Below are 26,427 nucleotides of genomic sequence, written 5' to 3' on the forward strand. Positions count from 1 at the left end.
GACTGACTTTCAATTTCGGCGCATCCACCCATCTCTAATGATCAACATGACGGAGAAAAGAAAGGCGATTGGTCGTTGTGCTGACCACATGATGTCCTCGTTCGCAGAAGCAGGTGACCTGTACACCATCTGCCTTATAGAATAACAAGTTCTGAATGGGGAACTAGCGTGCAAGGCTAGATTGGCACATGGATACCCTTGATACGTTATTATCTTCTGTTAAGAAGGAATGTCTGTTATTTATAAGACGCTACAAACATAATATTGTAAACCTGCTACGTCCCCCTGATTTAATTATTAGTACACATGATAACTTTTTTTGTTTTGTTTACACTGGCCACATATGGATAGGTCAGCATTATCACGTGATATTGGTTATGTCTTGTTTCCTGTGTGTGTGTGTGAATAGCTCGTGTAGACACACACTTGAACTGTGTAGAAGAAGAAATATATTTCGGATAGAACTGAGAGGAATCGAGATTATTTGATAAGTTATTAAATAGTATGTGAATTCATGGGATTATTATTCAAGTTCATTCTTTGACGGGATCACTATTTCACTATATCGGATTAAAATACTTTATTGTGTTTTCCCATGAAGGCTGCGATATTCAGAGAAAGTCCTGCGACCAGATAATTGGTGAGTTCCTTAGGACCATACTTGTTACGTGCGCAGCATAGAGTGAGTGTGGAATGGTGCGAATGCGTGTGGAAAGGGGAAAAAGAAGAGGAGGATTACAAATAGAGTAATTATACGAGATTATTATTAACATATTATTAATTGTTAATCAAGGTTAAAGTCCTCATAATATACTATATATATGAGTCTGTTTGGTGTATGATTAACCCTTAGAGTGCTGAATTGTTTTACAATGAGTGCATACACAATTCTGATGTTTTTAGAGGCTAAACTACAGCACGCGTTTTAAGGGTTAATAGTTTCATCTGCTCGTGACACATACACTTAGCATTATGGCACATATCGTCTGTGAAGAAACAAGTCCCTTTACGTTTTAAGTGCCTTTTTAATTGTGAACATTTCAACATAACATATATACACGGCAAACGTTATATACAGATCTCATACTTCACTCGCTGACTTCCTCTCTTCTCACCCTCGTCACTTCCCCCAAGTCCCCTCACTCTCGATACCCAACTCTTGACCGTGTGTCACGGTTGACCACCCAGTAACCGTGTCCCAACATCGTCCTATCTATGTTTTTTATTGTCTTGGTCACAAGTTGGTGCGCAAATGTTTGGGTGCTCTTTAAATAGCACCATGACAACATGACGCAATTCGTTTTAATCACAGACCTATATATATTATATCTAGACTGGACATGGAGATATTTTAACACTACAAAAATGGGGAAAAACAATTTTAAAAGATGAAACAAGGAGTTGTTTTGTAAAGTAATCATAAGAATTAAAGTTGTTTTTCAACCCTAACCTATGTAACATAGATCTAGTAATTAAACATCGAAAATAAGAGCACTCTCTCGTCTCATAATTATTATTTTGCACTTTTCAGATACGTAAAAACAAAATCAATCTATTTAAGTGTATCTTAAGATGACAAAAATTAATAGACGTAAATTATTTCGATCTAGAATTTCGAAACATTATCTTAATATAAACTAACAGGAAATGCCCTTTTTTTTAATGAATTTGCGTCAATACATAGTTCTGTGATTAATAGATTACAATCTATATATACATATATATATATAGGTCTGTGATTAATACATTGCAATCTATAAATATATAGGTCTGTGAGTTGATCAATGGCGGATAAGAATTTGGTTCCGTTTTCCAGACTAGATTTAATATATATAGGTCAGTGGATTTTAAATTAAAAACCATAATAAACAACAAATGGTAAGGAAGTCAATTCTAGTCCTGCTACAATGTGACACCTCTTGAACTCAAGACGTTTGACAAGTGTGAGCGGTACCAGGTCAAGTGACGTTTCTACGACTCAATATTTCATTTCAAGTAACTTCGAGATTATTTTAAGTTTTTGTGTGTTTTTTTTTTTTCGTAATTTCAGCTCTATTTGGGATTCCGGTATTAAAATGAAGCAGATTTAGAATCATTTTAAGGACTTGAAAAATGTGTCTTCTGAAAATTTAATATCCTGATTTATTGGGTTTTTTTTTTATACACCGTCGTAACCAGGATTTTTTCAGGTGTGTCTATGATTGGGGGGGGGGGGCATGAGGAGGGGTAAACATTATTTCTCATTTTTACAAAGCTTATATCTACTCAATCTCTCTGTCTGTCCGTCTGTCTGTCTGGTAAAACGTTTCAACATATTTTTTCTCCCATTTCCCATTCTCGGATCAAGTTAAAACTTTGCACACTTATCCATTAAACCTGACAAGACATGAATCAATAACTTTTTTTTTTCACCGTAATGCGTCATGTAACAAGCGTTTTGAAATGTTTACAATTTTAGTTGTTTTTGAGATCGATATCCGCTAAGACTTAACTTTCTGCAGGCATACTTCAACGACAAAGAAGACCAAACATTTACTAATCATATTCATTTGGGCAGATGATGTAAAGCACATCTATACGTTTGTATGTCCGGTTAACAAGGGCGTCATGTGACCAGCACAACCACCAACCCACTTAAATTCCTCAGCGTATTGTTACGTTCTTCTCTATCAGGCCTTCTGCAAACACTACCCAACAACACATCTAAAACATCAACTTGACAACAAGAGTCTCAAGTAACAAAGTGGCAGTTTATTTACAATTACATCAACAACAGCCAATAAACACAATTGGCTACACTAACTTCAAATGCTTTGCTACACAACAGAACTGCCTAACTAATCACTACAAGTCTCTCTAGCTCGTACAGCTCGTACAGCTACATTTTCGAGGACTCACTTCGTAGCAGTCCTTACTGCCTTGCTGTCCTGGACTCTACTGTCCTTTCTAACACACTTGTCTCTCGTCTGTAAAGGCTTTTTGGTCACATGACCATAACATTGGTCATATTGCGTGAATTAGCAGTAATGCCCTTGACCTGTGTGATTGGCCTGAATCATGTGTGTCAGTAGGCCGCACACACATTAACCCTTTCAGTCCGCCACTTGGGTTATAACGGTATTGTTACGTATTTCTGAATCTTCTGGCTAAATGTACTAGTAGGCACACAAATAGAAACACTGTAAAGAACTTGACGACTAAACTTTCAGTTTCATATAACTTTATTGACTATTAACTCTAACATTACTGTAACATGTAGCGTAGAAGACTGTACAATATCTGTCAGTTTACAGTTAGCTATACTTCGTTGCACTGCATCTCTTCACTTCGTTGCAATTCATCTCTTCTCAACTTGCATAGAGCCGTATTCCACAGAACAGACCAACGACACACTTCCCAGTATCGCTACAGGTCTCCCAAAGCTGAACCAAGTCGTACTCAAGTCTACCGAATCAGAGCCGCACACGTCTTACATCGACTGTATCGACTGTAACGGCTCAAGTCCACTGTAGTTCGCTGTATAGACTTTAACGACAGTAGTCCACTCCAGTTAACTCTACCCTAGTTAACTTGCATCGAGTCGTACACATTTCACTTCCACTAGAGCCGCACACGTCTTACATAGTCTGTATCAACTGTCACGACTCACTCACGACTCCATACGACCGACTTTCACATTAACTCTCTGGCTTATATAGAGTCCCTAATCGCTTGTCCAAAGTTGCACAAACACGGCTAGTATCCTCTGGAATAACACGTGAGGAAACGTCACATCCTGTCTTTGTTTATACATGTAGATTCCAGAAAACATTGGCTGTAGTGTCATCTTGCCGGGGTCACAAGTTGTGACCTCTATCTGTCACTGGACATTGCTAGTACCTTTTGGAATAACATGTAAGGACACGTCACATCCTGTCTCTGTTTATACATGTACATTCCAGGGAACACCCGCTGCTGTGTTATCTCGTCGGGGTCACATGTTAACCTCTTCCTGTCACTGGTCATTTGTAACAGTATGAATAGTATACATTAGAGATACTATATTGCAGTTTTCGACTGAATTTGAACCTGAAGCGCCAGGTTCAGAGCTTTACTCCTCAGCCACAAACCTTAATCATGGTAAATGTCTATGGAATCGGGTTGTTACATTAATCTAGAAAAAAAAGGATCGGCTAGGTTTTTCTTCATAGAGAAACTATCTTAAGCCATAAACCATATCAGTTCTTTTTTTATATATCTGTATATCATAACAGTTCTTTTTTTTTAAATATAAGAATATATATAAACAATAAAAAAAACATAGATCTATAACAGGGGTTCTCAACCTGTGGTTCGCGACCCCCTTGGGGGGGGGGTCGATTGACGATTTGGAAGGGGTCGCCTAAGACCATCGAAAATATGGATTGCTATTGTCTATTCTTCTATTGCTGTTGGGGGGGGGGGGGTTGCGGCAGAGCTGGGGATTGTAAAAAGGGGTCGCTGAGCATAAAAGGTTGAGAACCGCTGAATTCTATATGCACATACAAAGAAAAAACAGGAAACGTACAACAACGTCATTTCTATCAGGATAAAAAAAAAAGGGGGGGGGAAGGAGACTTAATGCTGTATCTAAGAATTTCCGGCAATTACTATGGTCATACATCGTGGCAATAACGTCAGCGGGATCGTCTGCTTGACACAGACTACTTTGACCTTGACCTTGACCTTGTCTAACAGTTTGTTACGCCTTGAAGGTGACTCACTGCAAAATAAAAGCAGGGAGTATTATTGTTTGGTCGCTACTCAGTAGAGACGATCGCGTGAGCTAGAGAGAAGACTTACAAACGAGGTCTTCTACGTAAATATACGGATACAATACTAATGTTAGTCTGGCGTTTCAATAGAATCCTCAATCATCTAGTGTTTTTAGATAAGCTTTGTATTAAAAAAAAAAAAAAAAAGAAAAGGATTTGTACAATGTTGATTGTCATTAACTGCTGATCAGGTCGCCTACGTTATTCCATTTAATCTCAAAAAGAATAACATAGAATAGATCCGGAACATTGGAGAAATAGAGAGCTATTGGAGAGTTTAGCATAAATTATACACACACACGCACGCACGCACACACACACACACACACACATACATATATATATATTTTCATTAGAAAAAAATATTGTAATATCCTAAATGTCGTCTTCAGTTGCGAAGCGACTACGGCTCGTTTCAAAGAAATGAGATGAATCTTACCTCCTTTATTTGATATCAAACTAAATAATTAATTGCCAATAATTAATTGATTAATCAGTTAATTCTTTAATTGATTCCTGTCTCGTCGGGTAGAAAAACAATTTTTGAAAGTTTCAACTTGATCTGAGAATGGGTTGTGAGACAATCAACGTGTTCAGTTACTAAGGCTATAAAAATGTTTCTACATATTTAACCGTATCTCTGAATACTGAAGGATTTATTTCCGTAGTTAGTAGCAAACAAAATAATTAATTAATAATAGTTTAATAATAATATATTTATTTATAAAGCGCTGTTAACAAACAAAATGTAGGCTCAAGGCGCTGTAATAACATTACAAACACAAACACGACAGCTAAAATGACAAACTAATCTAAAAAAAGTTTTAAACAAGTAGGTCTTAATGTTCTTCTTAAAAGTGGTATAGCATGTTGTCTGTCTGAGATCAATGGGGAGTGAGTTCCATACTTTTGGTCCGTGCACTGGAAAAGCCCGCAGACCGTAGCTTTTGAGGGAGAAACGTGGCACTACTAAAAGCGTTGAGTCCATTGAGCGCAGGGCTCTGAGGGGGACATGTGAAGTAATCAGTTCGCTAAGGTACAAGGGCATCTCATTGTTATATATACACTGATGACAAAGTGTGGCGAATACGTTGCAGCTTGGCTATTTTGTCATCATGTATACCTGCTAGCACGGCGTTACAGTAGTCAAGGCGGGAGAGTACGAATGTCCCAGCTAGCGTTTTTGTTGACTCCGTTGTTAAATATGGTCGGATCTGGCCAAATCTACGCAGCTGCAGATAAAGACCCTTGCAGAGCTGACTTATGTGTGGGTCGAAAGATAGTGTTGAGTCGAAGAAAACTTCAAGATTCCGCACTACATTGACATAAGGAAGCTGGCAGTTCGTGATAAAAAGAGAATCTGTGCCGTCAACTTTTGAGACGTTGTTCCGAGTGTCAATCTTAATTATTTCTGTCTTATCTTCGTTCATCTTGAGCTTATTCTCAACCATCCAATCGCTCACCCTTGCAACGGTACTACTGATTTTCTCTGCCAGATGCGACACCTCTGAGGGTAGTGAGGAATCGTATAACTGTGAGTCATCGGCAAAGAAATGGTATAAGATGCCGGTTGGCCGTATGACACCGCTGAGTGGATATGTGTACATAGTGAACAGTACTGGGCCTAGAACTGATCCTTGAGGTACTCCGTACTTCAAGAGTAAACTTGTAGATTAATTGATGACAAAGAATAATTGTGCACTTTCAACTTGACCCGATAATGGGTGTGGGAGAAATATCGTGAAGAAACATTTTTACCAGACAGGCAGAGCCAGTTGATATAAGCTTTGTAAAAATAGCTGTTTCTCCAGACATTTTTCACCTTTGCTATTTCCAATAATAACCAAAACACATTTCAAAAAATATCTAAGTATAAACAAGCATCGTTCCCGTCTTGGCCTAAGAAATACTAGATCTATGTCTAGACATGTAAAGAAATCTTGACCTTATGGAAATCCAAATTATTTAGTATAGATCAACTCACGACGAGCATTTAAAAGGTCTAGGGCAGGGGTTCTCAACCTGTGTGACGAATGACGATTTTCCAGGGGTTGGCTAAGACCATCGAAAAATATGGATTGTTTTTGTCTATTCTTCTATTGCTGTATGTGTGTGTGGGGTCGCGGCAGAGTGGGGGATTGAAAAAAGGGGTCGCCGGGGTTAAAAGGTTGAGAACCGCTGGTCTAGGGAAAGGATAGAAAAACTCCAGATCAAACAATACCGAGAGGGTTTATCTTTGAACAGGAACGAGACATGTTACTTCGTTTAGTTTTAGCAAAGTTGTTTATTTGTAATCAGATGGCGATAAAAAAAAATGCACTTTTCTTTGTCCATTTAAGCGGTCTCCATTATTTAAAACAGCGGATCTCAACCTTTTAAGCTCGGCGACCCCTTTTTACAATACCCCACTCTGCCGCGACCCCCCCCCCCCACAAACACACACATACGGCAATAGAAGAATAAACAATACCAATCCATATTTTCGATGGTCGTAGGCGACCCCTGGCTAATGGTGTATCGACCCCCAAGGGGGTCACGACCCACAGGCTGAGAACCCCTGATTTCAAAAAAGAAAAGGGACTGTTAACGTCAAATCACATTGTTAAATATCGACAGAACATGTACATGTTGGAATCCGAGCACAATTTCTTGTGTAGAGAGTGTAAATTTCTAAGAATCATACACATATTGAAAGTTAGTACATCGCAGTCAATACTTTCTCTTGGGGCCCAGTGGTTAAGCGCTTGGCTTCCGAACCTGAGGTCCTGGGATCGAGCCTCGGCTAAGACTGGGATTTAGAATTTCTGTATTCCTAGGGCGCCTCTAAGTCCACCCAAGCCTTACGGGTACCTGGAGAGTTGGGAAAAATAAACCTAGCTGGTTAACTGTTGGCCAAAGAAACAGATGACCCTAACATCCTCTGCCCTATAGATCGCAAGGTCTGAAAGGGGATCTTTACAATGCTTTTTTCAGACACCCTCCCATCCCCATCCCTGCAGATGATAACAAAAAGGTCACGCTACATATACTCGCGCTGACGCAGGGGGAAATTATCTCTTCGCGTAACAAGGAAATATCTTAAAATAGAACAAAACACTAGCGAGCTTTTATGCGAGTTTATGAAAGTTTATTTATGTTTATTTAGATATAAAAAAAAAACATGTGGCTTGAAATGTTTTGTTACTTATACACATCTATACAATGCAGGTATCAGGAAGGGGTGTCTTGATTTTCTTTCCAGTAATGCCGCTTATCTATAAATTATTTATAAATAAATTATTCATCCTTCCACCTTTAACCGCAGAGGCGTCTCCGGGGAGCGTAGGGGACGCCATGTGACTAGATGTGAGTACCATATCAGTCTGAGACCCTCCTCTTATCTTCTTCTTATCTTATATAATACAGACGTTACTTCAAAAAAGAAGATGATTACGTCGAACGCGTCATGCATTCAGTCAGGCATATTAACCAATGACCTAAATTATGCCAAGTCACTGGGTTTTCCTGGCTAGATATTAATAGCGCTAGGGAAGAAAGAGCAGGCGCCTGTAGACCACACACGCTTGTACACTATGGACAATGATGGTGAAGAATAAGTGTTGCAACATTCGTTTATTTTTTTATTGCGATTATTATTCATATCATCAAATGTACATAAATGTGGGAAGCGTGGTCAAGAGGCTAAGCACACTCGAACCTGGCTTGTCTTGGTTGCTCATAAAGGGGCTCGAGGTTCGACACCCGACTCGAGCAGAGTTGTGTTTGCTGAGTGCCTATAGACAGCACGGAAAGCCTTTTCCCAGATACCTCCTCCTCCCCCCCCCAACTGGTCCACTAATGAGATTGCTATGCTATAAGCATGAAAGAGGCGCTATATAAAACTTAGTATCATTATAAATATCAACTTTTAAGCGTGAATCTTTATACCATAGTTTGTTGAGATATCATGAAGTTAGATGTCGTCACATGATCAATGTTTGAACAAAAGAAGGACACAATATGTAAATACAATTATAAATGTTTATATTTTTTAGAGTTATTCTTAGTTTCGTAGTCTTGGGTTCTCACGTGTTCGCTTCCTGATATCTTGTTTTGCTTCCGTTTGCTGGCCCTATGCTCCATTTCAGTGTGGTTTTTGTGTTTTTTTTGTGTGTTTTTTGTGGTTTTGTGTTTTTTGTTTTTTGTGTTTTTGTGTTTTTTTTGTGGTTTTTGTGGTTTTGTGTTTGTTTTTTTTTTTTGGTTTTTGTGTTTTTTGTGGTTTTGTGTTTTTTGTGTTTTTTGTGGTTTTGTGTTTTTTGTTTTTTGTGTTTTTGTGTTTTTTTGTGGTTTTTGTGGTTTTGTGTTTGTTTTTTTTTTTTTTTTGGTTTTTGTGTTTTTTTGTGGTTTTGTGTTTTTTGTGTTTTTTGTGGTTTTGTGTTTTTTGTTTTTTTTTGTGGTTTTCTGTGGTTTTGTGTTTTTTGTGGTTTTTTGTGGTTTTCTGTGGTATTGTGTTTTTTGTGGTTTTTTGTGGTTTTCTGTGGTTTTGTGTTTTTTTTGTGGTTTTGTGGTTTTTGTGGTTTTGTGTTTTTTGTGGTTTTGTGTTTAGAATAGTGAAGAATCTTTTATTTCTTCCATCCAGCCTCACTTCTCCTTGTAGATCAACTCTTGATTTAGTCTCTTCACTGTCACAGGGTGGCGCCTACGTGGGTGCATACTACTTTTTAAATTGTTTTTACCCTTGGTCAATTTCAAGGGGCACAACTGTATGCATTCTCATTCCCAACTAAGTGATCTGGATTCTGGTCACCAACGGAGTCCTATTGACTGACAGATGCTAAAAAGAAACTATATAATTTAGTTTTGTAACTAGTTAGTATAGTTATAAGTTACAGAATCTCAACGAATCATTGTCATTATTAAAACCATTGAAATTTTATTATTGATATACTTATGGTTAATTAGTAGATAATTATTGCTAGATAATTTATTAAATGGATACAGCATTGTTGTATCTTCCTTATGGGACTTATATTTCTTTATAACTTATACACATGTTTCTTTGTTATAGTTTCCATTTATTTAGTTACTGTTATTATTTATCTACTTTGTGTTCAATAATCTTCTTAAAAATATGATCTAATGTAACTTCAATGTAGATTCTATTATGGTAAACAATTTGTGAAGTAGGAATTCCAAAAAAGGTTTCTATATTCTGCTAAAATAATTTAATTGATGTCTGTTAGTTTTTTAGCGGCCTCTGAAAGTGGAAAAGACGCTATTTGTGTGGAATGTCTGTTCGTCCGTCCGTCCATCCGTCTGTCCGTCCATCCGTCTGTCCGTCCAACCGTCTGTCCGTCCGTCCGTCTGTCCGTGAGTCCCGTTTAGATTTCGTAAACTAGAAAAGATAGTGAAAATCCGACATCATAATATTTTTAGACAATTCAAATTTCTGATGCAACGGCTATTTTTTTCTTTTCAGAAATCAAAAATCTAATTTTTTAAAATCAATTATGCAAGCAGTTTTTTTCATAAAAATATTTATACAACTAATCACTATTAATAGATACATACACGAGAGGCTTTTTAGTAAGGGAAATAACCATTTACCATTTTTTAAACACATTTACGCACATGGTTTTAGATTTTTGGTCAAAAAAAATATTTTTTATTGTATTGCTAAGTTCTGTAAGTTCTGTCGTACTAACTACACATTTACAAAAAAATTAAAATGGGTACTTTTTTTGTAAAGAGAAAAAAATCTATTTAGTATGAATATAAGTGGAAGATAATGTAAAACAACAGTTAATAAGTAGTTTTTAATATTATCGCTTAAACTCCAAAACCGATCATAGTGTGGATATAAGAGATTGACCCTTTACTAAAAACAATTCGATCAATTAGATACTCATTATGAGACATCAGTTAGGCGAGGTTCACATCTAACTTCACATTCACTTTCACCTATCCTTTGGTCTGATGTACTGTTGGGGCACCACTCATGATATGTCAACCTTCTTTCTCCATTTTACTCTGTCATTTGCCTTTGATAGAATTTCATTCTGATATTCTTTCTGAAAATATTGAAACCTGCCTTTTTACCTGCCTGGGTGGACCATTTCGGGGGCCGATTTTGAGTTTGTGTTTCCACAGAAACTGTCTTTGTAATCTTGTTATTAATGGCTTTAGGTACTGCCTGGTCGTGCGGTTTGCGCACTGGACTGTCGTTCGGATTTATCGATGGTCGAGGGTTCAAATCCTGCCCGCTCCCATCCCCCGTCGTCCTGCGGGATGTTTGGACTAGGAAGTAAACTATCTTCAACTCTGAAGGAACATCCGACACATGTAAAACATTTTACAAACACTGTAAAACAAATAGCAGTACTAGCACTGGTCTGACTGTTTGCGTTAATAATATCTTCTAGAGTTTTTTAATTTACTTTTTCAACAATCTTACAATCACTGCACAGATGTTTCTCTGGGTTCTCCTATTCTAGAGTACACATTTTACATTAATACTTCAACGTAACAGCAAATGGAGGTTTTCTTTTTAATGGTGTGAGTAGGCCCAATTCCGTCACTTCAGGTGCTTTATGTTTGTTGCGTAAATGCGTGAATGTGTTTTTAGTTTGTTGTTTTAAGACAGCGGTTCTCAACCTTTTAAGCTCGGCGACCCCTTTTTTACAGTCTCCCACTCCGCCGCGACCCCCCCCCCCCCAGACACACACAGCAATAGAAGAAAAGACAAAAACAATCCTTATTTTTGATGGTCTTAGGCGACCCCTGGCAAATCGTCAATCGACCCCCAAAGGGGGGTCGCGACCCACAGGTTGAGAACCCCTGTTCGAAGAGGACACTCGCTGGGTCGCGATGTGCTAAGTTTTCGTTGTTAAGTAAGTGTTAAGAGTGATCCTTAGGCTGGCTGTGTGTATGTTTACGGAAATGATGGGGTGTGTTGTTTTGCATGGGAAACAGTTTTGTTATACCTAATGCCAAAGTCTGTCTGTGGCATTTTACGTCTCGAGAGACGATCTTTTCCCTTTGCAACTTCTTGTGTGACTAAAGAGGCCAATCCTCGATACACAGCTGCGATCTCAGGTTGGGCATACATAATCACCAGGCGCCGTTGCATTTTCACCCTTCTTTCTGCTTCTGTTGTGTATGACATCTGCAATCTGTGATCCTTCCTTTATGCTCTCTCTCCATGTGGATCTGTCCAGTGCCACCTCTTCCCAGTTGCCAGTGTCAATTTTGAAGAGCTTAATGTCATGCCAAAGTAATATAATACTAAATTATCTTATATAATACAGACGTTACTTAAAAAAAAAAAAGAAGATGATTATGTCCTACGCGTCTTGAATTTAGTCATGCATATTAACCAATGTCTTAAATTCTGCCCAAGTCACTGGTTTTCCTGGCTAGCTCAGGCAACCCATTCCATGCCCTCAATTGAAGCTCTTGGGGAGACCAAACTACTTTTCCTACAAATTTTATTCTAAGCGTTTTGATGTTTACGTGAATGTCTTGTAAACCTCCCTTTCTCTTTCATCTTGCATGGGTGTTTTATGTTTTATGTTCTATATTGTGGTTTTGAAAATGACTATTCTGATAATGGTATCATTGTTATGTTTTGTTTGGGGGGGGGGGGGGGGTTCTTATCTACCAAGTCCCAAAATGGAGGATTTATTTGTATTTATTTTGGACCTGCTATCCCTCCCAAATAATGTAATTTCTCTATAATTTTAGCTATATCTTTTTCTGAGGTGGGGGAAAACGGTGGTATTATCAACATAGGCTTTAATTTTGACCACGGGTTTGGACAGCTCCTAATTTAAATTTATTGTATGGATTGCTATGTGTCTATTTGTGTATTTGAAGCTAACACAAAGATATAAAACTAAATCTATGTCGTAGATTTGGTCAATGAGCTTGGATTTACTCTCGTTGTAACAAGACTAAGAAAGAGCATGTCAAGGGAGCCTATCTATGCCTTCTAATATTAATCTATTCTAACCAATAAAATTTATAATCACACTATCACATTAACCTTTTCTTTAGTCTCTTGGATCGTCTGGGCGCCACACAAGATCTGCTGACCGTCTTTCTCCATTCCTCTGTCTTTTGCCTTGAATAGAATTTATTTCAATGGTAGTCCATTCTCCCATCGCTTTCTCTGTGTGCCTCTTCTTCTTTTTTCCAGGTACTGTTCCCTGTAGAAGCGTCTTTGTGAGCCCCGAAGACCTTGTAATATGGCCATGGAGCTTTAGTTTTTTTTTACAATAGTTAGCAGGTCATCGTGGGGTCCCATTGCTGTAGTAATCATGTCACGATTCTCTTCGATTGTGATGCGGTCTTTAACCCTTAAAACGCGATTGGTAGTTTAGCCTCTAAACATCAGAATTGTAATTACATGTTGTATTCACTCATTGTAAAACAGATCAGCACGGTATGGGTTAAATGCGAATCCTTCTTCGTCTTAATTTCCGTCTCTTTCTCCATTCTTCTACCATGTTATTACTAATAAGGTTTGTCGTCGAGTCCCTTGTTGAAGGAAAAGTGTCTTATAAAGTTATTTCACATGGCTACAAAGCCCTAGCTGCGACCTACATATTTTGCTACATCGTACGCAGACATAGCCATTGTCTACCTGTGGTCGGTTGGGGTTCTCTTTCCCGTCGTCCGCTTCTATCTTTGGTCTCGAAAGTATAATCCGCGTCCTTTGTATTAAATCTCCAGCTGTCCTGTTCAGACACCCACAGCTGATAAGTCCTCTTTTGTATGTCAGTGAAAGCAAGCTGGAGTGTTTTCGGGAGGCATCTCTGTTGCTCTGACCACATTCCTGCTCAACGAAAAAAGTACTTCTTTTGGCGTACAGTCGTGCATAATAAGCTATTGATAACATCAGTTTATTACCCTATGAAATCACTTTTGTACTCGTCGGTTGTTAATTTAAAATAGTTCAAAATAATTTAGGTTTTGCTTGTATGCATAAAATTACATACTACCCACATGGAGACATACAACAAAGCATGTAAAAAATATTTTAAGGACAAATACATAACATCATTATCGTATTGCCATTGGTAGTCGGGTCGCATGGAAATGTCAAGTCCGATTTTGATACCTAGTCCGCCCCTGCATATAATTATGACTAATTTTGTATTTGTCTAGGTCAGCGGTTCTCAACCTTTTATGCTCGGCGACCCCTTTTTACAATCCCTAACTCTGCCGCGACTCCCCCTCCCCCCCACACACATACAGCAACAGAAAAGTAGACAATAACAATCTACATTTTCGATGGTCATAGGCGACCCCTGAAAAATCGTCAATCGAAGCCCAAGGGGGTCGCGACCCACAGGTTGAGAACCCCTGGTCTAGGTGGTCTAGTAACGCCACAATAGACTTACGTTACTAATAAGAACTTATAACAAATAAGAGTCCTGTTTATGTGTATTTGAGACCAAAAGAAAATCTGCTGCCGAGGACAAACGCAGACGGCGAAAAGAAAATCTATGCTTGCCCTGGATGTGGCAAAATATGTAGGTCACATGTGGGACTGCGCAGCCTCGGGATTTACTGCATTCCTTACTAATCTTCGGATTCGAAGACTAGCCTTATTACAATTATGTGTATGTTTCTGTTGTGTTGTATGTTTATGAGAAATGAGTCCTTGTAATCACGACAAATTTCCATAAGGATCAATAAAGCAGTCTTGGAATTAGTTAAGTCTTATATTTACAATGGACGATAATTAAAAGTGCACACAGTAGGTAACACCACTAGAGCTCAAAACGCTAGGCAAATGTGGGCGATTCTAGGTATTGTTAGTTACCTTGTTTATAGTATTAGTTATTTAGCGACGCACCATAGAAGACGCATATTGAACGGGACTAGTGACGTTTGGGATATTTTGGGTTAGAGACTGGAAAATCAGTTAGCGATAAAATCGTGTAGGGTAAAGACGTGTTTATTTTGACAGAGACTTTTACTGTGGCCTTTTATTGGAATAAATATATTGTGAACTGTTCATCAGTGTTGACCACATCTCTTTACTCGTTAAATCCATCGTCTTGTTTATTCTGTACTGTTGATCAACTACATTGAAAACACCCGAACAATAAAACTCAAACGCTTGCAGAGTAATTGATTGAAACTCATCAGTCATCTAGAGTTGACCTCAAGACAGCCTGAACACAAGTACATCACAGTATAGGTTAAGTAACATCTGCACCTTTCAAGTGGATATAAAGAAGTATTTCAGATTGAGATGAAGTCATTGGTTAATATGCATGACTAAATGCATGACGCGTAGGACGTAATCATCTTCTTTTTTGAAGTAACGTCTGTATTATATAAGATAAGAAGATAAGAGGATGTACTAGTAGCGTTCTTCTTCAGATCCACTTGCTTTCCACTTATGGCAATACAATCGCAGAAACTAAGAAAGACAATTCTAGGTCGTGAACTATTTCTAGTCTAGCAGTTTAAATATCCTGTTGTTTTTTTAGTGGTATTAAAATTAGACTTACGCGATAACGTTCTGTTAAAGAATTTAAAAATATTTTTTTATTGTCAAAGGGAAACTCCGATTTTTTTTTTGACAATTTTTGATACAATATGTGTTTTGATTTACAGATAATGATTATATTGTTCTTTTTATTTAATGTCCAATAATAACTTGGTAATTGTAGCTTTTCTGACGTAATTTGTCTTGCGCATCCAAAACAGTCAGACTTTCACCGGGTTTCTATGTGACGTCACAAATACCTATTAATTCAATCTATAGGCTTAGTGTATAACTAAAACCATACAGTGACGTTTACATTCTCGTAAAAGAAATATATCTTCGTCTGTGCAGTTAGATCTAGATCTTGTATGCAAAGAAAAAAATGTGTGTTAAAATTAGGTTTATATGCTTGACTAACCACGGCAGTGTGTATCTTCTCGCTTGACCACTCAACACACAACAAACAATATCTCTTGGTTGTCTTGTCATGACCGACTACACGTAGTCTCGACTAGCCTTACACTGACCAGTTTGTTAGACTCAGTCAGACCTGCGATCTATTTTCTTCTTGGGACAGGGAGGGGCTTTGATGAAAATGTTACTTTTTTTCTCGAGTCGGTTATGTTAATGCTTTTAGATCTGTCAATTGTCAATATACCGGTATATATAACTGTACCATAGCTCTGGACTAAGCCGTCACTAAGCCTATCAGCCTAGTAGCTGCTGTAAGAATGAAGCGTTACGATTGGTTAAATCTAGTTTCTCATTCAGTATTGTTATGGGAAGTGACGTATGCCTAACCTAAAAACAAATTGTTTTTTGAGATGTCAAAAATTTATTGTCCAATTTATCAAATATAAATGTCTCTAAGCATTTAAATAAAAAAAAAATGTAGAGATGTTTACTATTTACGCAGAATTTAAATATATCAATAACTCAAATTTAATTGAAATAAAAAAATAAAAAAATCGGAGTTTCCCTTTAAGGGGACTTGACCGATTTATTTTAGCTGAACAATGGTAAATGAACCAGAAATGGCATTTCCATTTCTAAATCTATGTCTAAAAATAGTCAAGTTCATTAAAAGGAAAGACAACCAACTTAAAAAGCAGGATTTAAAAAAAAAAAGATAATTATTTCGTTTACAAGAAGTAATTATTTTATTTGTTAGCTAAAGACAGAAATAATTATGTTTGAATTGATTGTACCAGGCTAGTCTGTAAATGACACTGTCGTCCCGGTTCGTTTGTTTGTAAAATGTTTGTTTGTAAAATGTCTGTTTGTAAAATGTTTGTTTGTAAAATGTTTGTTTGTAAAATGTTTGTTTGTAAAATGTTTGTTTGTAAAATGTTTGTTTGTAAAATGTCTATTTGTAAAATGTTTGTTTGTAAAATGTTTGTTTGTAAAATGTTTATTTGTAAAATGTACCAGGCTAGTCTGTAAATGACACTGTCGTCCCGGTTCGTTTGTTTGTAAAATGTTTGTTTGTAAAATGTTTGTTTGTAAAATGTTTTTTTGTAAAATGTTTGTTTGTAAAATGTTTGTTTGTAAAATGTCTATTTGTAAAATGTTTGTTTGTAAAATGTTTGTTTGTAAAATGTTTATTTGTAAAATGTTTGTTTGTAAAATGTTTGTTTGTAAAATGTTTGTTTGTAAAATGTTTGTTTGTAAAATGTTTATTTGTAAAATGTACCAGGCTAGTCTGTAAATGACACTGTCGTCCCGGTTCGTTTGTTTGTAAAATGTTTATTTGTAAAATGTTTGTAAAAGGTTTGTTTGTAAAATGTTTGTTTGTAAAATGTTTGTTTGTAAAATGTTTGTTTGTAAAATGTTTATTTGTAAAATGTTTATTTGTAAAATGTTTGTTTGTAAAATGTTTGTTTGTAAAATGTTTGTTTGTAAAATGTCTATTTGTAAAATGTTTGTTTGTAAAATGTTTGTTTGTAAAATGTTTGTTTGTAAAATGTCTATTTGTAAAATGTTTGTTTGTAAAATGTTTATTTGTAAAATGTTTGTTTGTAAAATGTTTGTTTGTAAAATGTTTATTTGTAAAATGTTTGTTTGTAAAATGTTTGTTTGTAAAATGTTTATTTGTAAAATGTACCAGGCTAGTCTGTAAATGACACTGTCGTCCCGGTTCGTTGGTTTGTAAAATGTTTATTTGTAAAATATTTGTTTGTAAAATGTTTGTTTGTAAAATGTTTGTTTGTAAAATGTTTGTTTGTAAAATGTTTGTTTGTAAAATGTTTGTTTGTAAAATGCTTTACATTCCGGATGTTCCTTCAGAGTTGAAGGTATTTTACTTCCTAGTCCAAACCTCCCGTAAGACGACAGTGGATGGAAGCGGGCAGGGTTTGAACCCGGGACCATCGATAAATCCAAACGACAGTCCAGCGCGCAAACCGCACCACCAGGCAGCCATCCAGTGTATTACACGACACTAAACTCATCGTATTTTATAAAGAGACAAATTAGTAAACTTCACACATTTAATTAACCCAATCCATCCCCCAGATATTACATACGGGACCTGAATCACGTGACTAACCTTTTAACTCTTTGTTTCCTAATTATTATTATTATTATAGCTTTTATATAGCGCTACTTTCATGCTTATAGCATGCTCAGAGCGCTTTTGGTCCAATCTCATTTGTGGACCAGTGGGAGGGGGGGGGGGAGAGGGGGTATCTAGGAGTTGGTTTTCCTTGCTGCCTTTAGGCTCTGCCCGAGTCGGGTGTCGAACCTCGAGCCCCCTTCTAGGTAGCCAAGCCAAGCCAAGTTCACTTGACCTCTCGACCACGCTTCCCACTTTTAACAATAACATCTTTGATTTGACCTCATTAAATAAAATTAATGTTTGATTGTATAAACTTGACTTTGTGTTATATAAAAAGAGCATGCATTCCCTTTAACTCTATACCAAATAAAACATTTCCTTGATAACATGCGAAAAAGTTTTTTAAGCTTAATCATAACAGGGTAGAAAAAATAATAATGAGCAAATTAAGAATTGTAGGAAGGTGAAAAAATAATTTAGGAGAGAAAGAGTTAAGCAACTTTTCTGAAAAAAATACCGGTAGCACCAGAGAAACTGACCTGGTTAAATCTTGTCTATTATTCGGGTGACCAAAATGTAATTCTTCTAGTTCAGCGGTTCTCAACCTTTTATTCTCGGCGACCCCTTTTTACACCCCCCCAACCACTCTGCCGCGACCCCCCTCCCCCCTACACGCACATACAGCAATAGAAGAGTAGATAAATACAATCCATATTTTGGATGGTCTTAGTCGAGCCCCTGGCAAATCGTCAACCGACCCCCAAGGGGGGTCGCGAACCACAGGTTGTGAACCCCTGTTCTAGTTGCTCTTTTCAATTACGTTACAATTCTCTTTAAAAGTATCCTAAGAAAATAGTTTAATCTTTGTTATGGTGTGAGCCTGTGGGTGTGTTTTATTACTAATTATTACTGATTATTTATTTTATAGAATGAATTCATTCTACTGTAACCACTGTTCCCTCTTCCCCTAGTGCTATTAGAGCATGGAATGGGTTGCCTGAGCTAGCCAGGAAAACCGGTGACTTGGCAGAAATTTAAGTCATTGGTTAACATGCATGACTGAATGCATGACGCGTAGGACGTAATCATCTTCTTTTTTTTGGAAGTAACGTCTGTATTATATAAGATGAGAAGAACTACGAGTAAGTCCATTGGTATTGGGTTGAGTGAAAAGTGAAATAGGGGGGGGGGGCAAGTCCGAGAGACCAGAGTCGAGTGACATGAAGTCGAGTTGTTCTAAAAGAGAGATGTATGATATTATCTCAGCTGTGTTATCTTATCTTATCTTATATATTACAGACGTTACTTAAAAAAACAGAAGATAATTACGTCCTAGGCATTTCACGTGTCAACCAGCAAAGCTATAAATTCAAAAACTAACTTTGTCTAAATGTCTCATTAATTAAGTAATATTAAAAAGTTCCCCTCTCTTAACTTCCGATCTATAGGGCAGATGATGTGAAGGTCATCTGTTTCTGTGGCACACGGTCAACAAGGGTGTCATGTGGTCAGCACAACGACCAACCGCCTTTACGTTCTCCAACTAATGTCAGGTACCCATTAGAGCTGGGTGAACTCAGATGCGCCCAAAGATCCCAGAATTAAAAATCCCAGTCTTCGCCTGGATTCGAACCCTCGGTTCGAAAGCCAAGCGCTTTACCACTCAGCCATATAAAATATTTATATCGATAACTTTGTTTTTATTCTTTCCGACTTTTATTTCCAGTTATGAGAGTTTCTATTACAGTCGCCATGTATAATGAATGACATTTAGAACCAACAGCACACATGAGCAACTCCTCAGTTTGTTATTCGTTTTCCCCAATAACTAATTGTCCTCATTACAAAAAACGTTCCTAAATTTAGCTCCACGTATATCCAACTCACACTCTTCCCTGACAGCTCGACCGAGGAAGGCGAAGTGACCTGATACTTCAAATAGTTTTTCTTCTCTAAATTCTAAGGGACATCACTGCTGCTATTTTTATTTTTAGTTTAAATGTAGTTTGCAAATATTTAAGAATAAAAGGGATCTTTAATCAAATGTAAAAAATCCCACAACAGCTGCTTAATTTTTTAAAATTAAATATCAGCTGATCCTACTGGTTCTTCTTAAATATAAATCTACTAGCCTGGCATTACCCGCGGCCTGCGGGTCTAAGTTTGTGTTTACTAATGTAGCGGATTGGATTTAGATGTATGTTAAAGTTAGCTAATGATAAAATTGCGAACATGGGTTTACCCGAAGTCGATACATTCTTATCTATTAATTAAAAACGAAAAGAGCGATAGCTTTGTTAAATGAATGGGATTATAAAGTGAACAATTAAACGAAATAATTTTTAGTACGCGATTCATGAATGAATATAGATCTAGGCCTATCTCAACTCGGCTTCGCAGCTTTCGTAAACGAATGTAGCTTTAGAAAACCAAATTTGAATGTTTATTTGATCAAAATATGAAATGAATGGACTTTAATTAATATGGTAAGTGTTAAAGTATAAAACTATCTGTGCGAAGAGAAGTTTTATCATCTTAGTGTTGAATTAGAGTTTTAGATCTAGGGATGGGATTATAAAGTAAACAATTTAACGAATTAATATTTAGTACGCGATTCATTACGGAATTGTCTAATGAAAGAATGTTCGTCAGGAAATCTGTAATCACAGATATAAGGAACTAATTAAAGTAAAAAATGCTTTTGAAACACAAAATTGAAGGTTAATTTTATTATATAATGAAATCAATGGATCTTCTTTTGTATTTTCATGTGTCAAAGTAAAAAACTATCTGCGCAAAGTGTATTTCTTAAAATTAGATCTAGGTCTAAATCCTTTCTATCTTTTCTCATGTCAACATTGTAGACATGGCCTAGATCCATAAAATACTATAGCTGTAATAGAGTCGGACAACATTATTTTTTTTTTAGGGTCTTACGTTTGTTTTAGGGCTACAATACATACACTAAAGTCTAAGTTGGTACCCAAGAAACATTCCTGCCAAGTTTTATCAAGATTGGTCAAGCGGTTTTGATGTCTATAAGTAACATACATACATACACCTCACATTCTACTTTATAATATAGATAACAGCATAAACAAAGAACAACGGACCGACATCATTATTCTGTTGTATATATCTATTAATAGCGTGGAATAAATGGATGGCCGCACTCTAAAGTATGAGCGCTGGATTTAAGCTTGGTCGTCTCAATAGTACCAGTCTCACATCTCCCGCTCCCATCCCTCCCCTCCCCCCGCGTTATCTTGCGGGAGGTTTGGCCTAGAAAGTAGACTATCCTCAACTTTGAAGGAACATCCGAAACATGTAAAACATTTTACAAATAGGACTTTATGACGATGTTATATCTTGCTTTGGCTTGAATACATTAAATATTAAATATTAGGCCTTTATCTAATGTCAGGATGTCGAGTGTCAAAATTCAGAGGCCCCTAAAGAAGTCAAGCCTCCAGGGCCCACAAATCCCTAGCTGCGCCTCTGAGGTTATTGCACTGTTCGCTCATATTGCCCTGGCATCGTATGCGCCTCTGAGGTTATTGCACTGTTCGCTCATATTGCCCTGGCATCGTATGCGCCTCTGAGGTTATTGCACTGTTCGCTCATATTGCCCTGGCATCGTATGCCAATCCTGCAGACTTCTAGTTCTCGCAAATGTGAAAACTTACAAATGACTTTGATTTCAATTTCTTTGGGTATAGCGTCATCGGGGTTCACAAAACAATTTCAGAAAATAATGCAAATTTAATAAATTTTTAAATCTATTGAGTGAGGTCAACCATGAAGGGAAAAATGGCGCAGATTGGATCTCCCTTAGGTGTTTTTTTTTTTAATTTTTTATCATTATTATTATAGCATGCTCAGAGCGCCTTTGGTCCAATCTCATTTGTGGACCTGTGGGGGGAGGGGGTATCTAGGAGTTGGTTTTCCGTGCTGCCTTTAGGCGCTCAGTAAACACAACTCTGCCCGAGTCGGGTGTCGAACCTCGATCCCCCTTCTAGGTAGCCAAGCCTAGTTCACTTGGCCTCTCGACCACGCTTCCCAAGTTTTGCTAAAAGCGCTTTGCCGAACAGGTCTAGTATCTCGTTTTGAATCTGTGGGTCGAGGTAAAGGGTTGTGTTTTTTTGTTTTCTTAAGAATTTATTTATTGCTAAGATATTGTCGTTGTTACTTGTGTCACCAAAAAAAACGACACTCTTCGCGATGACCACTAAATGAAAGGTTGTTGCATGCTAAAGTTAAAACTTACATTCACTATGCGCTGAGCTACTTTGTCAGTGATTGTCAAACTTTCTTCAATGCGCTCCTTGTTTGTCTTTTGTGGGAAGCGTGGTCGAGAGGCGCTTGAACTTTCATCATAAAGGAAAAAGAATCAGAAGTTTCAATAATTTTTATAGATATTTAAAATTATTTATTTTAAAAATTGTTGCATTTTTACATGTACAATGTGGGGGCACACATGATTTCAGTAGGTGCCGCGAGCCGCATAAAACACTCCGGCGGGCCGGATGTGGGCCTCGGTTCATAATTTGCTCACCCCTAGGATGAATTGGTTAATTAAGTGGTTAATTGTTTAAGGGATTCGTGTGTTGTCATTCACAAAGAACAAACTGTGCAAAGTTTCAGCTTGATTCGAGATTGATAGTGATCGAACTGACGTGTAAAATGTTTCACCAAACCGCACGACCAGGCAGCCATGCATAGGATGACTATAAAATTAAAAAGTAATTAGATGCATGTAGGAAAGATAAAAAAATTCATTTATGTGTAATGTAAGAAGAAATATTTATTTCAAGAATACCATTTCAAACTATTTAGTGATTAAACATAAAGTTTAAGTAATGCATATCAGATACTTTTAAGAGATTTCCATTTTATAACAGAAAGATCAGTCCAGTCACTATATGCTTATGATCGAAAATAGATTAGCTGTTTGTAGGGGGAGGGGTCGCCGCAGTGTAGGGAATTGTAAAAAGGTGTTGCCGAGCTAAAAAGGTTGAGAACCGCTGTTTTATTCAAACGTTCTGTAACATGAGTAAGTTATACGTCTGCGACGGTTATTTGGACAAGATATCCAGAGTTACCTCCAATGACGCCCTGGTGTAAGTGTGTATGTTTTTTTATCTTTGCTGAGAAAGTGTGCTGTGTGCTTGTGTGTGTGCAAAAGTGTGAGCGTGTGACTATGCGCTTTTGAGTGTGTGTGTGTGTCTGAGTGTGTGCTGCACATGTATGACTTTGTGAATATGTCCTTGTGAGTATGTACTTATGGCTGTGGGAGTGTGTAAATCCACCACACAAATAGCAAGCTACCAACTATAAAACTCTGACTATGAGCGCGTCAATCAAGTATCACAACTTTTTGCTTAGAAGTCTAATGGACTGGGGCTATCATACAGGGAAGAATAAAATCAAAAGGTTTCCATTACGTGGATCTTATTTTAAATGAAACTTTGCCAGATGCAGGGCCGGCTTTAGGCCGATTTGACCTATAGTTACAAGTTGGGCCCCTCGCCTTTCAGGGGCTCTGTAGTTTAAATTTAGCATATTACTAGCTCTAATCACAGGCTTTTAAAGATGTAGAACCTATAGGATTAACATATTTAGTGTATCGTACGAATGGCATAACTTTAATTAAGCTACTAGCTAGTATTATTACATTTGAGCTGCTTCCTATACAAATAAATAAATAATAAATTATGGCTTTTATGTAGCGCTACTTTCATGCTTATAGCATGCTCAGTGCGCTTTGGTCCAATCTCATTTGTGAATCCAGTGTGGGGAGGGGGTATCTAGGAGAAGGTTTTTTTCGTGCTGCCTTTAGACGCTCAGTAAACGCAACACTGCCCGAGTCGGGTGTCGAACCTCGAGCCCCCTTCATAGCGCACTTCCTATGTATGTTGTATCGCAAATGATGATGTAATGATCTAATTAATAGTACTAGTTGTTATTGTTAAAAAAATAGAAGAGGGGCCTTGAAAGCATCCATTAATTTGGGCCCCGCATTTTGTAAGGCCGGCCCTGACCAGATGGACGTATTCTCTTCCCAGTGCATGAAGCACGAAGAAAGGGTCGACCAAAGAAAAGCTGGATGAATAACATATACGAATGGACCGACCCCTCTCTTGATATCTTGCTAAGAACAGCTGATGACTGGGAAATGTGAAATGATCTGGTTACGCGAACTGACATAGCACCTTTGTGGTGAAAATTATGAGATAGATAAATGAGATCATAAAAACATGTAATTACGTAGGTCTGGAAACAAGTATAAATTGGAATAATTACAAGGATTGTAAAAACCATGTTATAACCTACGATAGCTTTGATAGCCCTATTGTTATATGGTTTAGATTTTAGATATTTAATATTTTCACATGAATGTGTGGCTCATTATTCGGAATATGTTGCACATATTTGTTATTTGTATTATACTCTTGAATAAGTAAAAAAAGTAAATTATTCCCCTTTCAGAACATTAGATCTAAATCGCAGATGATGCAAAGGTCATCTGTTACTGTGGCCCACGGCTAAATGAGGTTGTCATGTGACCATCTTAACGACCATCCTCCTTTACTTCTCCCATACTAATGTCAGGTACCCATTAGAGCTGGTTGGACTAAGGCGCCCTAAAGATCCCGAAATTTAAAAATCCCTCTCCACACAGGGATTCGAACCTGAGCCAGCCTTGTTCCGGAAACTAAGTGCTTCAGCAATCAGTCACCACGTCTTCTCTTGAGAACATAGAAAAAAGTGTTTGAGTATTTGTTGTTTTTGAAAACAGGGCACCGGGCGCCACTTATGTTCATCACGCTGCTGAGAGGCCGCGTATCATAAACGGCGTAGATACCCAACTGGTGGGGTTTGAATCCCATAGGGGACTTTATTTAGGGCTACTATTCATACGTCACGGTTCCAGTTCGTACCCAAGGAACATTTATGCCAAATTTTATCAAGATTGGTTAAAGGGTTTTGACTTCTATTAGGAACATACATACATACATACGCCTTACTTTCTGATTTATATTATAGACCTCTGTGGCATTTTACGTCTGACGAGAAGATCTTTTCGATGTGCGACTTATTGTGTGAATAAAGAGGCCAACCCTTGATACACAGCTGCTGTCACAGATTGATAAATACATCTAGGTATATATAAAAGAGGAAGATAAGGACCAGCTCACGTTTAACGAAACAAATCTTGAAGCAGCCTCTTAACAGAATCGACATGTTTGTTAACAAATACTTATATTTTCTTTCGGGGGCGGACTGGCTAATGCCCGGTAGGCCGGTACTCAAATGGGCCTAAAAGCTTCATAAATGCCACAATGGCACGCATTAAATTGTTAAAAGGTTTCATAATATAGCTGCCTGGTCGTGCGGTTTGCGCGCTGGACTGTCGTTTAGATTTATCGGTGGTCCCAGGATCAAACCCTGCCCGCGCCATCCCCCGTCGTCCTGCGGGAGGTTTGGACTAGGAAGTAAACTATCTTCCACTCTAAAGGAACATACGAAACATGTAAAACATTTTACAAACAAACATGTTACAGACAAATATTAGACAAGCAAGACGGAGCAGGGGCAGTGATCAGGATAATAACAAACTACATTGTTACAACATTGTTACGACTGTCTTGAGTTTGTTTCTGTTTTACCAGATTAGGGATTCTCGGGTCACAGCTACTGTCATCTTCTGCATCCAGTCTACTCCTTTGTTTAGACTTCATGACTAAAAATCTGAGAAACCATGTTTCGCAAAAAAAATTATTATTAGATATTGTGAAAAACGCGATACAGACAAATCGCTTCCCTAAACAGTTTGGACGAGCAAGAAGTAAAGGAAAGATCACTCTCTTATTTCTGCGGATATGGCGGAATATGACTGCTAACACTTGATCCAGATTTCTTTAACTAACATTAAAGAAAAATTTGTTTTTTACTGCATCGCTAGTGTCGGTGCGTAGATTATGGCATTCTAGCACCAATGTGTATTAAGTGCACAATTATTGAACGCACTTTCTTTTTGTTGCCTTGCTTGTAAGCTGATGGAGCGTTTTTTTTGTTATTATGCTGGTGAAACGTTTTCTTTGAGATTCTTCTGTGTTCCCCTGTTTAGGGTGAGTATCTAAGGCATGACTGCGTTTCGCAGTTGTTTTCGATGCCATAGTATACTAGACCTTTTTAGTTTGTCTTTATTTATGTCTCTACAGGGAGTTAGTATGGGATTGGAAGTCTACGCTGGTGACTAGAGACAGCAGTGTGTTGTGTTGTGGTTTCGAACATTAGTGTGTACGTTGTGGGACAGCAAGGTGTAGAATTTATTGTTTAATTAATAGATCCACAATATTAGAATGTTCATCATAACTTAAATTCATATCATTAAATATTTACATTGTCAACAGTGAGTCACTTATTTATTGCAAGCACGAAGGTGCCTGGTTGAATGTCAGGGGCCCGGGCAAACGAGCTAAGGCCTTAACACAACCCTGACAGCTAGTAATGTGTTGAATACTTTCTGATATGTCTCCGGTTTCGGGCAAGAGGGGCTCGTTAGCCTTGGTTGGCTACCCATCTAGGAG

General features: G+C 37.6%; 1 protein-coding gene across 4 annotated transcripts in view; it reads left to right on the forward strand.

Annotated features, from left to right (window-relative positions):
- The first annotated feature begins 436 nt into the window (after positions 1-436).
- Positions 437-26,427, forward strand: part of LOC106058078 (multiple epidermal growth factor-like domains protein 11) — a 122,823-nt gene continuing 96,832 nt past the window's right edge. For all 4 annotated transcript variants that reach the window (XM_056028992.1, XM_056028993.1, XM_056028990.1 and 1 more), the window contains exon 1: positions 437-640. The gene's annotated coding sequence lies outside the window, so the exon portion shown is untranslated. The remainder of the gene's footprint in view (positions 641-26,427) is intronic.

Source organism: Biomphalaria glabrata, chromosome 5 (assembly GCF_947242115.1).
Source record: "Biomphalaria glabrata chromosome 5, xgBioGlab47.1, whole genome shotgun sequence".
Taxonomy (NCBI): domain Eukaryota; kingdom Metazoa; phylum Mollusca; class Gastropoda; family Planorbidae; genus Biomphalaria; species Biomphalaria glabrata.